Raw genomic sequence first — 15,077 nt, forward strand, 5'->3', positions numbered from 1 at the left:
GCGTTGGAATCCATTTCCACTGACTTGGCTTTGAATTCTTCAGTATTTCAGCAATTCGATGACTGACGAATGCTTTGAAACGACGTTCAGTGGAATGTATCCATTGTACTACAGTTTGTGAATCTGACCAATAGTGTATTGTATTAATATGGAACTCATGGCTTCTGGACACAATCTTCCCAAGTCGTATTCCGAGTATGGCACCTTGCAATTCCAAACGAGGTATGCTCATTACTTTCTTTGGGGCACATCGGACTTTGCCCATTATAAATGAAACGTCAATTCCAAAATCATGAACGATTCTCAAGTAGCAAACTGCAGCAAAGGCATCTTGGCTGGCATCTACGAAAACATGTAGCTGAATATTGGAGGCATCATATAGATTATTGGAAATGCATCTTGGAATCTTGAATTTCGAAACTTCATTGAACTCATTCCACCAAGCCTTGAACTTTTTATGTAAATGCTCCGGTATTAGATCATCCCAAGCGATATCTTGTTTCCAGCAATGTTGAACAAATATCTTTCCATGCAACAGAAAATCAGCTATGAGCCCGAAAGGGTCGAAAACAGACATAGCAATTTTCAGCATTTCTCGCTTGGTTGGAACACGATTACCGCTTAAAACTTCTGAATTCAAGCCAAAAAACTTTGTCTTAAATTCGAAACAATCGTCCTGTTTGTTCCAAAACATCCCAAGAATTTTATCAGCTGTAGACTGTTTCTCCATACTTATCTGGTTTAATTTTTCTAAGTCTGTGGGGTTCAGGTCAGCTTCTAAATTTTCACAGTTGGATACAAAACCACGCAACTCGAAACCAGCTTTAGCGTGAATTTCAACTACTTCCTTGCATAAACGTAGGGCATCATCTTCACTACTGAAGCTGCAAACAAAGTCATCCACATAATGCTTATTGACAATCGCATTGACAGCCTTTGGGTACATGGCAGAATATTCTTCGGCGTTTTGATTTTTTATATACTCCGCGCAACAAGGAGAGCAGATGGCTCCAAATATCATTGAAGTCATAACAAAGTGCTGAATTGGCTTACTGCGATCCCCATCGCGCCAGAGAAATCGTTGAGCATGTTGATCTTCTTCTCGAATCTTTACTTGTGAAAACATTTCTCTAATATCAGCTGCAACAGCTACTTTACCTTGGCGAAATTGGAGTAGAATCTTCAACAAAGGCTTGGCCTGCTCGGGACCTTTAACCAGGGCAGAGTTCAATGATGTGTTATTTGTTTTGGCTGCTGCATCAAATACAACGCGAAGTTTTCCAGGCTTGTGAGGGTTCACAACACCAAAGTGCGGCAGATACCATACGGGGTACTTGATGTTGGTTACTTCTGTTGTAGATAAGACACGAGCATATCCCTTTTCTATGTTTCTATTCATTTCCAATTTGTACTTTTCAGCAAAATTGGAATCTTGAGACATCTTATTTTCTATAGCGATAAGTCTTTTTTCCGCCATGGCATAACTAGGAGGAAGTTCCGGAGGATATTTCTTCCATAGTAAACCAATTTCGAATCTATCACCGACGCGTCTGGTTGTTTTTTCCATAGTATCACGACCAATTTTATCTTCATCTGATAGAAGAAACTCTGCTTCAGGAGAAGCACCGAAATTTTCGGTGGCAAAATATTCTGTTATCATATTGTACATTTCATCAGGATATTTATGGTCTTTCAAAAGTAATACTGTAGGGCGAGGTGACGAAAATGCTTTGTTGGGCCGTATGCTACCCATCCGAGCTTCGTCTTTACGGCTACTGGCGACAGTCAAAGGGCGAGTGCCAGCATCCGCGGCATTGAGATGCGTTGGAATCCATTTCCACTGACTTGGCTTTGAATTCTTCAGTATTTCAGCAATTCGATGACTCACGAATGCTTTGAAACGACGTTCAGTGGAATGTATCCATTGTACTACAGTTTGTGAATCTGACCAATAGTGTATTGTATTAATATGGAACTCATGGCTTCTGGACACAATCTTCCCAAGTCGTATTCCGAGTATGGCACCTTGCAATTCCAAACGAGGTATGCTCATTACTTTCTTTGGGGCACATCGGACTTTGCCCATTATAAATGAAACGTCAATTCCAAAATCATGAACGATTCTCAAGTAGCAAACTGCAGCAAAGGCATCTTGGCTGGCATCTACGAAAACATGTAGCTGAATATTGGAGGCATCATATAGATTATTGGAAATGCATCTTGGAATCTTGAATTTCGAAACTTCATTGAACTCATTCCACCAAGCCTTGAACTTTTTATGTAAATGCTCCGGTATTAGATCATCCCAAGCGATATCTTGTTTCCAGCAATGTTGAACAAATATCTTTCCATGCAACAGAAAATCAGCTATGAGCCCGAAAGGGTCGAAAACAGACATAGCAATTTTCAGCATTTCTCGCTTGGTTGGAACACGATTACCGCTTAAAACTTCTGAATTCAAGCCAAAAAACTTTGTCTTAAATTCGAAACAATCGTCCTGTTTGTTCCAAAACATCCCAAGAATTTTATCAGCTGTAGACTGTTTCTCCATACTTATCTGGTTTAATTTTTCTAAGTCTGTGGGGTTCAGGTCAGCTTCTAAATTTTCACAGTTGGATACAAAACCACGCAACTCGAAACCAGCTTTAGCGTGAATTTCAACTACTTCCTTGCATAAACGTAGGGCATCATCTTCACTACTGAAGCTGCAAACAAAGTCATCCACATAATGCTTATTGACAATCGCATTGACAGCCTTTGGGTACATGGCAGAATATTCTTCGGCGTTTTGATTTTTTATATACTCCGCGCAACAAGGAGAGCAGATGGCTCCAAATATCATTGAAGTCATAACAAAGTGCTGAATTGGCTTACTGCGATCCCCATCGCGCCAGAGAAATCGTTGAGCATGTTGATCTTCTTCTCGAATCTTTACTTGTGAAAACATTTCTCTAATATCAGCTGCAACAGCTACTTTACCTTGGCGAAATTGGAGTAGAATCTTCAACAAAGGCTTGGCCTGCTCGGGACCTTTAACCAGGGCAGAGTTCAATGATGTGTTATTTGTTTTGGCTGCTGCATCAAATACAACGCGAAGTTTTCCAGGCTTGTGAGGGTTCACAACACCAAAGTGCGGCAGATACCATACGGGGTACTTGATGTTGGTTACTTCTGTTGTAGATAAGACACGAGCATATCCCTTTTCTATGTTTCTATTCATTTCCAATTTGTACTTTTCAGCAAAATTGGAATCTTGAGACATCTTATTTTCTATAGCGATAAGTCTTTTTTCCGCCATGGCATAACTAGGAGGAAGTTCCGGAGGATATTTCTTCCATAGTAAACCAATTTCGAATCTATCACCGACGCGTCTGGTTGTTTTTTCCATAGTATCACGACCAATTTTATCTTCATCTGATAGAAGAAACTCTGCTTCAGGAGAAGCACCGAAATTTTCGGTGGCAAAATATTCTGTTATCATATTGTACATTTCATCAGGATATTTATGGTCTTTCAAAAGTAATACTGTAGGGCGAGGTGACGAAAAATGCTTTGTTGGGCCGTATGCTACCCATCCGAGCTTCGTCTTTACGGCTACTGGCGACAGTTCTCCGGCTTCCTTAATGGCGGTAGGAATAGAGAGGTGAACATTGTCCAAACCAAGTAAGATCTGTGGTGTGACATCTTTGTAACTGTCCATAGGCAATTCATTCAAATACGGAAAGGCTTCTTTCCTAAAGGACTGTGTGGGCAAATTCAAATTCTTTACAGTGTAAAGATTCTTCAAGTCATGTCGGCTTTTGGGTTCACACAGGCCTTCGATTTCACAGTTCACTATGTAAGACTTCTCTGAGACTACATTGTCCCCATACCATTGAAGAGTAAGTGTGGATTGGCGACCTTTTAGACCCAGCTGCTTGGCGATTTCTTCATCCAACAAGGATATTGACGACCCTTCGTCAAACAAGGCATAAATCTTCAAAGAACCAGAAGGACCAGATATCTTAATTGGAATAATTTTAAATAGATTACTTGCCTTTGCCTCACTTCTGCAATTTAGAAGAGGCTGTGACGGTTCTATTGACGAAGCTGGAACCAAATTGTTCTCGTGTAGTAATTTGTGGTGTGGACGCCTGCATTTATTTATTCCACACGGCTTTTTGGATCGGCACGTTGGCAGCTTTAACTCCTTTACCTTCTCCCATCGCGCATTGACTGTGAGTTCATCCAGAAATTTTTTGCATTTGTATATAGGATGTTGTCCTTGGCATACATAGCATTTCGGTGCTTCTTTCTTATCTTTGCCCTCAATAAGCATGACAGGACGCCCTTGTGTACTTACGGATGCATTCAGAGACATGATACTAACAACGCTGGCTAGTTCTCCCAGCCATTTTGAGAAATCGGATATTGTGGGATATGGCTTTATTGACATACTCGATCTAGCCCATTCATACTGCTTATCTATTGGAAGCTTAGACACCAATTCCTCCAAAAGGGTTGCATTTGTAAGATGATGTGAGCAATTGGCAGAGCTCAAAAATGCTTCTACATTTCTTACTTTAGTAGAAAAGTTCACTATTTGGTCCATACGCTTCATGGTGATCACCGGAATTTGTCGAATCATGTTTAACTGTGACCGTATTAACAATTCCGGACGGCCAAATCGAAATTCCAATTCCTGCATTATATTTGGGACGTTATTTGGGTGGATGAGCATCGAAGAAACTGTTTCTTTTGCATCACCGACAAGACATTTTTGCAGACGCATTAAATTATGACGATTGCTGTAGTTAAATGCTTCTGTAGTTTCCTTAAAATTCGCACTGAACAATGGCCAATCTTCAGGTTTTCCCGAAAAAGTAGGTAAATCGTAAATTTTTTGGACATTGTAGGACGTCATATTTCCTAGAGATGTGGCGCTTGGATGTTCAGAACTTACAGGCACCAATAGTGGACTCGTTTGTTGACGGTTTGCTGTTCTGTTTTCCTCCAATGGGACTCGTTCATGGCACTGGACGTTTATTCCATTCGATTGGGGTAATGCGTGATTTGCGGATTGCTGCTGGTGCTGGAAATGACTTTTCAAATTATCGATATCACGGCGACTTTCAGCGACAGCTCTGGTTAGGTCATTAATTCCAGCCAAGATTGCACATAGCTGATCATTTTCCGCAGATGCTGGCATGGTTTCTCCTGCATTTAACATCGTGGTATTTAACTCGTCGGCCTCTTGAGAATTAGCAGTATCATGATTATCACAGGAAGGGGGAATATGTCCGGCTGGACCACTTCTTAAATTATACGACATATTTCGGCACAAAGAACTTCTGTTGAACCGTGAATTGAATGCTCACGAATCGGCAATATCAAAGTTCAATATTTCTGGCAATAATTTCCAACCCTTATTCGTTTGAAAATGAAAACTGATGTTGTCGCTTTTATTGTTAAAAGTAACTGATATTTATTTTACGGAAAATTGTGTTTATATAGGACATATTTTCTGACATAAAAGTTTTAATTTCAAATGTGGCTATGTTTCATTTTCGTTTTTGTTTAAAGGGTGGAAATGTTCAAAGTACAAATACTCTAACAGACGTATACCGACAAATTTCTGAGGGAAATTTTTGTAGCCCATAGAAAGACTAAATACCAAATTTGGACCTATACTGACCAATTTCAGGTGGAAAGTTTTATACCCACAACGAAGACTATGTACCAAATTTTAATCATTTCGGTGAGGCTAAACCCTTCAAAATAACGAAAATTGGGATGTACCGTCCCATGGGGTGTACATCAAAACGTGGACCAATACCCATAAATTTCTGGGAGAAAGTTTTGCATCCCAACGAAGACCGAAATATCAAATTGCAGCCATTTTGGTAGGATAATATAGCTAAAACCTTCAAAAATACCGAAAATTGGGAGATATCGTCCGATGGGGGCTATATGAGGGCGTGAACCTATACCGACAAATTTCAGGTGGAAAGTTGTATACCACCTACCAATTTTCTGTCATTTTGGTGGGATATTGAGGTCACAACCTTCAAAATACCGAAAATCAGGAGATACCGTTCTATGGGGGCTATATGTATACCACCTACCAATTTTCTGTCATTTTGGTGGGATATTGAGGTCACAACCTTCAAAATACCGAAAATCAGGAGATACCGTCCATACCATCTGGCAACCCACGGCAGTCACAATTATCCTAACACAAAATGCACAACACTTTCAATGAGACACACAGAAGTGGGGTGGAGGTGGACCACCAGTCGCCCATCCCAACCAAGGTCACTTGAGTCCTTTGGATTATTGTTAAAGTGACTCCCATTAGACCGCCCACAATATTACACTTACCCTTTCATATTGCCTTCATGCCCCCTTGTTTCTTTTACCAGAACATTATTCTTAACACTGTATTTTTCATTTAAATTTCATATTTTTATTAGTAAAACTTAAACCTTGCTTTATAAATTTGTCTCTAAACTAATACTATTTTATATATTCAATTCGAACCCGGTGTTCCGGTATATAGTGACTGCACTTCAAATGCTCAAACCAAATTACAAATATTTTTGGAATATTAATTTAGTGCCAAACTAATAATAAAAATGTATTTTCTTTTGGTAAAACTAAACAAAGTAAAACACAATAAAACACTACCAAACTATCCCCGAAATCATACTATATCTTTTTTATCAAATTTCCTTTTACATCTGCACCATTAAAACACTGTTAGGTTATTCCCTTAAGATAATATTTTGCCGGCGGAAACCTTGACCTGGTCTTGACCTAAAGGAGATCCCTGAAGTCTCACTAAAATATTGTCTCAAACGCTAGCAACTTCCCTATCCTAAGGAGGTTCGACACCAACAGCTACTGCGCATTAGATTTTATATCTTATTCTAATATGATTTCAGTTCACAAACAAATCAAACACAATTAGAATCTAACGTAAACTTAACTAAACTAATATTAAATTTTCTCGTCACAAAAGCGTATATAATGGGTTATTTCTTAAAATATATTTTGATCAAAAAAAAATTGGTAAATATTATCAAATGTATTCAGTCGGCAATAGATTTGTTGATTCGTGTAATAAAAAACGTCTCTTTCTTTTGTGTCCAATTGACGTCCTAATATAGGATATAAGTAATAAAAAAATCCTCTGGTCGTCTTTGCTCTGGACAAAAGATGACAGAGGTTACCTGGATACCACAATATCCTTCGGTACGGTGTACATATGTATGTGACGTTCTTATGAAACATACTTTGAAGGTTATGATTTTCTATCCCCAAGGTAACCTGTATGGACATACGGATGAATGGTTAAATCACTTGTTCTATCACTTGAGACACCAAATCAATCTTTATTAATACTCCCATCTTACCTCTGTTATTATTCTCTGCGTTCACGCAAGTTCAAAATAATATTAACTAAAACCACTGTTTAAATATTTAAACCAGGTGCTTTATGAGCAAAGGTGTTCTGCTTTTTTACACAATATGTCTTTATGTTCCAATGACAACTTTAGAAATGCTCAAAGCCAAGCGCCAAATGCTTAGTCAGCATCAAAAATCACTATTCCTTTCACTCATGTAAAGATGGTCGTCTTTCTCATAGTTCTACTGCTTGTATTAATAAGTATTTGTCTTTATTTATTCTCTTGGTTGGAAAATATTAGTAAAAGTACTTTCTCTTCATAGTTTTTCCGGACAACAACCCTTGAAATACCCGTTGAAAATTCAAATTGTAATAATTTTTCTTAACGCCTTAGCCAACGTAAGCCTTTACGCTATACGCCCTGCATTTCTGTAGGTCGAATCACCAAGTCATTTTCCCACTAAGAATCCCTATACTGATCAGCTGTTTCGAAACATGTTGACAATTTTATCGGCAACCACATGCAGCCGGCTGCATTATTTAGTGTTTTTTAATATTTTTATATATTTCTGCTACAAATATCACAATACTAATCTATTTTTCTTTTCTTTTTCAGGTATCCTGCCTGGGGAATGGTTTCCAGCGATGGAAACCATAAACTGACGGTGCCCTTCCAGCTTATTATCTTTGGCAAAATTTACGTGCTGGCGGCATCGCAACGAGGGACCTGGGGACCCCCGGTGGGAGAAGATTAAATCCTCCAAAGCAAAACACCCGGTCCCCTAAGATTTATTTTTGAACAATTAATGATTTTTGAAGGTGGTTTTCGTAGCTTCCACCATGGAAAAAAGCTACACCCTAGCGAAGCTCCACGCAAAATTTTTTTTGCGTCAGGGCCGTATTTGCGGGTTTGGGGCGCCCGCAACAAAATGGGACTAAAACATTCAAAATATCTTAAAATAACGAGTACTATATATGGGGCGTTATATGGGGGCTATGCCAAAACGTGGACCTATATAAACAAACTTTGGTAGAAATGTTTTTTGGCCAAAGTACAACCAATTCGGTGGTAAAATGGGACAAATATATTAAAAATTCCTTCAAACGACGACGCGTCACTTTGTATGGGGGCTATACGAAAACGTGGACCTACATAGCCCGTTTTCAATACCAAAAGTCCTAAGTACATATAACAGATTTTACCAAAATTTCATCCAACTCAAATTTATATAAGGTAGAAGTGACAAACAGCTGTATTTTTACTTTTTTTCAAAGTGTAATACATGGTAGAATTATTAAAGGTAGTCGCATCTGTCAAATGTATGCAAAAGCAACTCTGTATGCCTGTACTTCAACGTGTCAAATACAGAACAACAATAATACGGCATGACATTTCATAACAAAACAATATTTGCACATTTCTTTATGATTAGGTTTTGTGTGTTGTGAAAAAAGAAATATAGAATATTTCAACTAATACTCTGACTGGTAAGACTTCCTTATAAAAACCACTTCCAGACAACATCTAGTCTCAACAATCCCACACTTATAGATGATGATGAACAACGATATTTCGAACATCTACCACAACAACAATAGGACCTACAGACAAGAGCTTCGAATGTATTCACAACAAATGCGTCCCTTTGCTGAAGTCATTGATGGTGGAAGCAGAATTAACTTTTGAACAGCAGCAGCCGCCTGTGATCAACAACAGTCATAGTTTTAAAGCAAATACCTACACAAACATTCAAGGCCCCTTTCACAATGGGCAAGTCAAATGTATCCCAAGCTGCTGGATCTTGTATCTCAACGAAGCCACGTAGTTCCTGGCGAAGTTTATAGATTTGCTCTAACCGAAGTCACAAATGTATAGATTTGATGAAAATAATACGTCACGTCAAGTTTTGTTTTGTTTTGTGATACACCAATTGAAAAGTATTCCCAAAACAGACAATTCCCAACATCATTAGCTTTGTTATAGATAAAAAGATATTGTTAATTTGTTGCGATTTATTAATAACTACTTAGAACATAATCTGTTATATATACGGTTTAGTATATTTTTGACAATAACATCATCAACTCAACCTCATTAAAGAACACACTATTAAAACACATCTTAGACCATGTTTATATTATAGACTTTTGCAGGGTTAACCTTCTTTATCAGGATTTATTTGAAATATAAGTAATGGAACTGACATTTGAAACCCAGTGGGTTTGTTAAATCCTGTTATATATAAACGTACTATTATCCGCTTTCTTAACGTCATCCAAACTTGGAATTCTTCGTCGAAATTCTCTATGACAACAGCACAAACGAAACGTTCACCAGATTTGATTTTATGAACCAACTTGGATTTAAAGGCTTTCTTGTTGCAGATGGCTGTAACGAGCATCTTGTAGTTAGGTTCGTCAATATTTCAGCCAGACCACCCAAAACAGTTATGTTTCTCCGAATCTTTCCATAAATGCTGGGTAAATGCCTGACCATCAGCAATAGGGGATTTCTTCAAGATAACTGCACATACCGCGGGAACAGTAGAGTTCACATTAACCATTTTTAATTTGTTTATGGTTTGAACTTTTTATTAACAGCAAAATCTAATTTTTAAACAAGAATTTTTTGTTTTGTTTTTGCTTCAATTTCAAAAGTCAAATGAATATTTTATTTGTACACGCACACACATGTACATTCTGTGTCAAATTCAGTTTGACAATGAATGTACTTCAAATTCAAAATTTAAAAAAAATTGAAATCAGTTGTTAGCATGAAACTACCTTTCTTGTTGTATCATGGTGTAATAGGGTCTACTCATGAAATTTGAAAATTCGAGATTTGCTACCATAAAATACTTCTTTTCATCGTAAACGTGTAGTAACAATGACCTTACGACAGTTCTGAATGCTTTTTATTTACGTTTTGATTCAAATTTGTTCTATTTTAGAGGGTTTTCAAAATGTAGTATTTATGTTTTCCCTGAGAATTATTTTAGAATTGGCATTAAATTTTCTTTGACATTAAGTTTTCTATAAGAACAATGTTGTTTTTGTAAATTTGTTAGTTGTTGTAATTCATGCATTTACCTTATATAAATTTGCCTTGATCCAACTACTTCAATCCGTTCGAATGCTAGAGTGATTTCCACAGACGGACAGACAGACAATTCTATATCGATATAGCCATGTCCTAGAATATATATAGTTTGTGGGGTCTACAATGATTATTTCGAGTAGTTACAAACGGAATGACAAACTTAATATACCCCCGTCCTATGGTGGAGGATATAAAAAAACTGATACATTCGTATTAATTGTAAATACAGCATTTTTAAAGAAATAGGGTGTAGGGGAAGTACCCCGCCCTTCCGAAAATCAACAAATTATGGCACCTATTTTCACCGTGGGCCATAGCTGTACATTCCCTGACAATTTCAGGAAAATCAGTTCAGTAGTTTTTGTAGAAAATATTAAAATTGAAAATTAAAAAAAGTGGGCGTGGTCAAATTTACTTTGCATTAAAACCTAAGTTTGGCTATGACGAACATTTCAAAAAAAGAATTACCCAAATCGGTCCAGCCGTTCTCAACTGATGCCATTACAACGAACGACATTTGATTTTTATGCTCTTAGCATTTATGCTAACGAGAATATACATATGAGGGAAAGTGAAACAAATTTAACATTGATGAAGCCAAGGTTTGCACTATTATAATACGCGCACTATTCAAGCGCATCACAAAATATGACCATAGTTAGACCAAATTAAGTGTTTTTGATCGAAGTTCAAAAATTTGGCTACAAAAGTTAATTTGCGCGGAACCTACGACCGCGTAAATGAATAAAAATAGGTAAAAACACGTTGAAGCAAACGAGTTTTTGTTCGATTGCCGGTCAAACCATTAAAAGTACGGATATCTGCCCAAGGTAAAAGTAGAAGAATACAAAATGAAGATTACACTTCTAATGTATCACTTTTCAAAATTTCCACTACATCCACCTTTTATGGATGCTGACATTTTGAAGCCAGATTTTAGGTGTTTTTTGTATTTTTAATTTAACAGTGACGCGCATTCGGCTTTTTCTAGGAACCATTAATAGGATTAAAGTACTCGCGATTACGCATATTTTGATATGTATATTGACTATGTAGCCGACACAGCATCACAGTAATCCACTGCCAAAAGCCAAAATTTAGTGCGATATTTTTTTGAAAAAACCCTATTTTTTGGGTACAGTATTTTCAATATCCTTTTGATTGTGCTGGGACCCCAAGATATTTTAGTTTTTTGACGGTCCGGATGATATAAATCATAGATCGATAAAGTCCATCCACTAGAACGGCGAAAACAGCAACTGCAAAAACCGAAAAATGTGCGAAAAATGTTTTTTAAAATATCGCGAATTTAATCGCGTTTTCTGTGGCTCATTTCTTTGTCGTTTCCTTGAAAACAGCGGTTTAAAAAATTTAGGGGCATGGTAGCTGTATCCGATTTATCCCACAAATAGTGTGTGATGCTACATCCACGGTTCTTGATGGATTTGATCGAAATAGGATTTTTTCTCAATCCATGTACCAAAAATCTTTCATGTAGCTTCTAAAACAAATTTTATTTTTTTCAAATGCAATATTAAAAAATTTTGACTTTTCCTCATATACGAGGGCGGTTCGGAAACTTCTTAGCCTATCAATGAAAGAGAATAGTTAGTTTTTCAAAAATATTTTTATTTTTCAATATAATCTCCTGAAACTTCAATACACTTAGTCCAACGCTTTTCTAGGAATTCTATACCTTGATTAAAATAGTTTTCCTCAAGGTCTTCAAAATAGTGGTTTACAACTGTAATTGCATCTTCATTTGAGGTAAAACGCTTGCCAGCAAGGATTTTTTTAGATTTGGGAACAAGTAAAAGTCACTGGGAGCTAAATCAGGAGAATAAGGTGGGTGGTCAAGCAACTCGTACTTTAATTCGTTGATTTTATGCGCTGGTGCGTTGTCTTGATGAAAAATTATTTTTTGTGTTGTAAGCCAGGACGTTTTTCTCCAATTTGTACATTTAATTGATCCGAAAAGTTGCAATAGTACTCTGAATTTATTGTTTTACCCTTTTGCAGATAGTCAATCAATAAAATACTTTTGAAGTCCCAAGAACCCGTTGCCATAACCTTACCAGCCGATTGAATTGTTTTTGCGTTCTTTGGGGCAATTCCTCCAGCTTCAGTCTATTGTTTGGATTGTTCTTTTGTCTCTGGAGTATAGTGGTGGATCCATGTTACATCAACAGTTATGAAACGACGCTTAAAATCCATTTTATTTCGCTTAAGACGATCCAAGCAAGCTTGAGAAATGTTGATTCTTATGCGTTTTTGATCGACTGCTAACAAATGCGGCACCCATCTTGCAGAAAGCTTTTTCATCTGTAGTTCTTCATGCAAAATTAAATGGACTCGATCATTTGAGATGCCCATGATATTAGCAATTTCACGCACTTTTATTCGTCGATCATTTAATACCATATCATGCACTTTGGCTACAATTTCTTTTGTTGTTGCTGTTTTTGGACGTCCACTACGTGGTTCATCTTCAATGCTTGTACGACCACGTTTAAATTCAGCAACCCAATTTTTTACTGTTGCATATGAAGGAGCACTTTCACCTAACACATTCACCCTATCATTATGAATTTCTTGTCCCGATAAACCTTTTTTATGTAAATATTTAATGACAGCACGCATTTCTAATTTTTCCATTGTAAAAAAATTGCGGATGCGTCTTTTTGAACACCTGTTTCTATATGAAGGAGTTGCCAGATCGAAACAAAATTTAACATGTATTCATAACAGAGATGGAAGTTTTCAAAACAATTAACTTTTTTCTGTTTATACCGTTTCAGACAATTTGGAGTTGATTTAGCCATGTCCGTCCGTCTCTCTGTCTGGCTGGATGGAGCGCACGATAACTTTTGAACGGATCAACCGATTCGGTCCAAAATTTGGAGTTCGTAATATTTTGTCCAAGATGGGTTATATCGGACCACTCCTTCCGGTACCTCCCCCACAAAAGTTCAAAAATGTTCGGATAATTTGTGCGCACGATAATTCTTGAAGGAAGTAACCGATTTGGCCCATACTTTGCACATCGTGATATTTCTGCCAGACTTAGATAAGGTTGAAATATGGACTCAATCGGTCCACTTCTTCGGGAACCTCCCAAACAAAATTTCGGAAAAGTTCAGTTTAGGACCTGTTCACAAATCGCTTTGATTTTTGTTGTAGCAACATGCATTCACTGCCCCCCATATAAGGGGCAAGTCCATACTTCCTGAGAAAATAGCCTGAAAGGTACAAAAAAAGCCCTATGACACCGTGTGTAGTGGTTGGAGCGCAAGATAACTCTCGAACGGATCTGCCGATTCCGTCCACACTTTGGTCTTTGTAATATTTTGTGCAAACTTAGTTTAAGTTCGAAGATAAGCCATATCGGTTAACTCCTTCAGGTACCTCCCCCACAAAAGTTCAAAAATGTTCGGACAAATTGTGCACACGATAACTGTTGATGGGAGTGACCGATTTGGTCCATACTGTACACATCCTAAAATATCTACCAGATATAGATCTGGTTCGAATATGGGCTATATTTGTCCACTCCTACGGGTACCTTCCACGCAAAATTTGGGATAAATTCACTTTAAGACCTGCTCTCGAATCACCTTGATTTTTGTTGAAGCAACTTGCAGTCGCTGCCTGAATTACGGCAGTAAAACGTGTTTTTAAGGGCAAGTACATACTTCTTGAGAAAACAGCCCGAAAGTTGTAAAAAACCCCTATGGCACCATATGTAGTGGCTGGAGGGCTCGAACCGTATATATTGCCGAATATAGCTATATTATGTTTTTCGCAGGCTAGTGTGATAAAAAAGGCATATCTATCGATATCCTCGCAAATTTTTGAGCTTTAATCCTATCCATACTTTTGTCGGTGCATACGGCCAAAATTTTGAAAACCCCCCTAAATACATAAGTTTTTTTTTGGAAAAAAGTATTTCAATTCACACAGGCTGAGGGTATGTATATCTCTTACGGTAAAGCCGAATGATACTTTTTTACTTGTTTTGATAAATTTTACCATACACATTTAAAATCAAAACAAAAACTTTTAATTATATATTAATTTTTATTTAAATGATACATTTAATTATAGTTAACAATAATAAATTATAATAATAAGAAAATAACCTATGGCTATAAAAAATAAATAACAAATTAATTTTAATAACAACAAACATTAACGGCTCATAAAACAATAAACAAAAAACAATTAGTATGCTTGTCGTACTTTACTCTTTATACACAACATTAATGTTTACAAGAAAATAAAATCAATATCGTTTAAAAAAACACATTGAGGCTATTGAAAAAGAAAGTAGAAGAAAGTCTCAGATATGTATAAGGTGATGAGAAAGATAGAATTTGAGGTGTATGTTAATAATCACTACTTGAAATTTAAAACCAAGGCGGAAATATAATAAAAGAGCAAACAGACTAACAACACTGTTTGAATTTTGGTAAACAGATTTCAGCTACAAGCTCTAAACGAATTTGAATATTTCAGTAGCCAGCATTTATGTAAATTTTTCATCGCATGAATATGTGTATCTGTTAATGACTATGTAAATTTTATGTTTAT

This window comes from Musca autumnalis, unplaced genomic scaffold, assembly GCF_047663935.1.
Source record: "Musca autumnalis isolate F117 unplaced genomic scaffold, ASM4766393v1 scaffold_3, whole genome shotgun sequence".
In the NCBI taxonomy this organism is placed as follows: domain Eukaryota; kingdom Metazoa; phylum Arthropoda; class Insecta; order Diptera; family Muscidae; genus Musca; species Musca autumnalis.